The 2,761-nt window shown below is 52.2% G+C and overlaps 1 long non-coding RNA gene across 1 annotated transcript; it reads right to left on the bottom strand.

The window, feature by feature from the left end:
- Positions 1-56: 56 nt before the first annotated feature.
- On the bottom strand, positions 57-1,854 carry LOC106815891. Its single transcript, XR_001394804.1, has 2 exons — positions 1,706-1,854; positions 57-497 (listed from the first exon to the last, which is right to left on the bottom strand). It is a non-coding gene; the product is annotated as an uncharacterized LOC106815891 (long non-coding RNA).
- Positions 1,855-2,761: the final 907 nt, after the last annotated feature.

The following is a 2,761-nucleotide window of genomic DNA, read 5'->3' as shown; positions in this document are numbered from 1 at the left end:
TATATATACTGAAATAACTAATATGTGAAATTATAAATTATTCGAAAACGAAAGTGTGTCAATATATACCGATGTTTATTAAAGATAAATACATTATATGAATGATCGTTTAACCTTTCAGCCAAGAACACATCACCAAATGATTTAAATTTTCGTACCGACACATACGATCAAGAGCGTATAAAGAAGGGCTAAGAAAAAAAGCTTAAAGAAAAAGCTTAAGCCAAAAAGGCTTCTTTATACGCTCTTGATACGATGATAGATAAATCACTGATTTCCAGGTCTAAACTATAACGAACATTGCAATAACGAGATATCGCGCGTGACAAGAAATAAAAATGTAGAATGATAATGAATTATTTATTAAAGCGTAGATCGTGGATACGATGGTATATTTAATAACAAAGGCGATTAATCATTTTGACCTGCGCTCGTCCATGCATCCGTAGGCATCCACATCCCTCCAGTGACTTGTCTTCCGACGCTGCCATTAAGTCCTTACGAACAAGCACAGAAGATATCTTATTATTACATGATAACACTTCGCGTTTAGAACACGCGTCACACATGTACCGATAAAAGCAAAAAAGTGAAAAGGTAGGAGGGCGACGATCACTACGCCAACCGTTGATTGATAGTCTTTCTTTCTCCAGTATATATAACCGTGGCATTACTAGCTCCCTCCCTCTCTCACCGCTCTTTTACCGTCCGCCCCCCACCTGCTTCAACCTCTCCCCATCTCCTGTCCCTCTACCTTCCCTCCCCTTTCCCCTCCCTCTCTTCTCCCCTTCTCTCACCGCTCCTCTACCTTCCGTCCCCAACTTTCTTCCCTCTCCCCTCTGCTATCTCGCCCCTCCCCCGCCACCTCCACCTACCTTCCTCTCCACCTCCGCCTCCCCTCTTTTCTCCCGCCCCTTATCTCTCCCGCCCCCTCTCCACCTTCGCCTCCCCTCCCCTCCACATCCGCCCCCTCCCCTTTCCCGCCCCTCACCTCTCCCGCCCCTCATCCTCCACCTCTCTGCCTCTTTGCTCGATCTACTCGCCTGCCTGCCTGTCATATCGTCTGCCTGCCTGTCTACACGTCTGCCTGCCTGTCTACTCGTCTGCCTGCCTGCCAGTCTACTCGTCTGTCTGCCTGTCTACTCGTCTGCCTGCCTGTCTACTCGCTTGCCTGCCTGTCTACACGTCTGCCTGCCTGTCTACTTGCCTGCTTTCCTGTCTACTCGCCTGCCTGCCTGTTTGTCTACACGTCTGCCTGCCTGTCTACTCGTCTGCCTGCCTGTCCACTCGTCTGCCTGCCTGTCTACTCGCTTGCCTGCCTGTCTACACGTCTGCCTGCCTGTCTACTTGCCTGCTTTCCTGTCTACTCGCCTGTCTGCCTGTCTACTCGCCTGCCTGTCCACTCGTCTGTCTGCCTGTCTACTCGCTTGCCTGCCTGTCCACTCGTCTGCCTGCCTGTCTACTTGCCTGCTTTCCTGTCTACTCGCCTGCCTGCTTGTCTAGATCACCGTTCTAACGTCATCGGCAGAGCTGTCAATCTCCTTCTCCTCCTCCCCCTTGTCTTCCTTCCCCTCCTCACTTCCCTTTCCCTCCCCCTCCTCCTCCCTCTTCTCTTCTTTCCCCTCCCCACCTCCCTTCCGTTCCCCTCTCCCGCCCTCCGCCTCCTCCTCCACCTCCTCCTTCACCTCTCCGCCTATCCGCTCACCGTTCTAGCGTCATCGGCAGAGCTGACTCGGGCTTCGCCAGCAGAGACTTAGCATACTCTAGCGTCATCTTCTTCGTGTCCTCCTGGCCGATCTTCTTGATGCGGTCTCCCTGGACGACGCCGCAGCGGTGCGCTAGACTCCTGGGTACGACCTGTAACATCGGAACACACACACACACGATGATGATGACTGTAGCGTTGAGAGGCATTAGCGTGGATTCTGTCTGTCTGTCTCGCGCGCGAGCTCGAAGGCTCCTCTTACTTCTCTCTCTCTCTCTCTTTCTCTCTTTCTCCTCTCCTCTATCACACACACACACACACACACACACACGCGCGCGCGACGCACGCACACACACACACACACACTGCGCACACACACACACACACACACACGCACGCACGCACACACACGCACGCACGCACGCACACACACACACACACACACGCAAACGCACACACACACATACGTACCACTTTTATCCTAAACGACTGAGGGAACAGCAGTGATGAACACTCTCCTTGTCCCGACACACTGCGCCTCTCTCCAGAGCAGATCCTTCACAAGCTAGCTACAGCTACAGGCTACGAAGCAAGACCACGATGCGATGTTCTATATATATATATATATGCGTGTGCGCGTATGTATATGCGTGCACGCACAGAGAGGGGGAGAGAGAGGGAGGTGGGAGGAGAGGATATTTTGAAGATGGGTGATGTGATCCTCTATCGCAGGGATTTGCTTGAATGAGCGCGGAACTGGGAACGAGGTTTCCGGCTGCAGCTAGTGCAGGGCTTCCGGAAGTTAAGGGGAAGGGAAGCGGAAATCATCCCGATATGGCCGGACGAGGGGATTACGAAACGGTTGCAGAAGTTTTTTTCGCACGTCTGTCACTCTCTGCCTCTCCCTCCGCCCCCTCATTCTCTCTCTTCTTCTCTCTCGTTCTCTCTCTCTCTTCTCTCGCCCCTCTCGAGCGCTCTCTCTTTTCTCACGTTATTTCTCCTTTCTTCATCTTCTCGCTCTCCCCTCTCTCTCACTCACTCCCCATCTCTCTCTCT

The sequence above is a fragment of the Priapulus caudatus genome, unplaced genomic scaffold (assembly GCF_000485595.1).
Source record: "Priapulus caudatus unplaced genomic scaffold, Priapulus_caudatus-5.0.1 Scaffold1228, whole genome shotgun sequence".
Lineage (NCBI taxonomy): Eukaryota > Metazoa > Priapulida > Priapulimorpha > Priapulimorphida > Priapulidae > Priapulus > Priapulus caudatus.
Note: the sequence above shows the minus strand (reverse complement) of the source record. Positions and strands in the feature narration are given on the sequence as shown.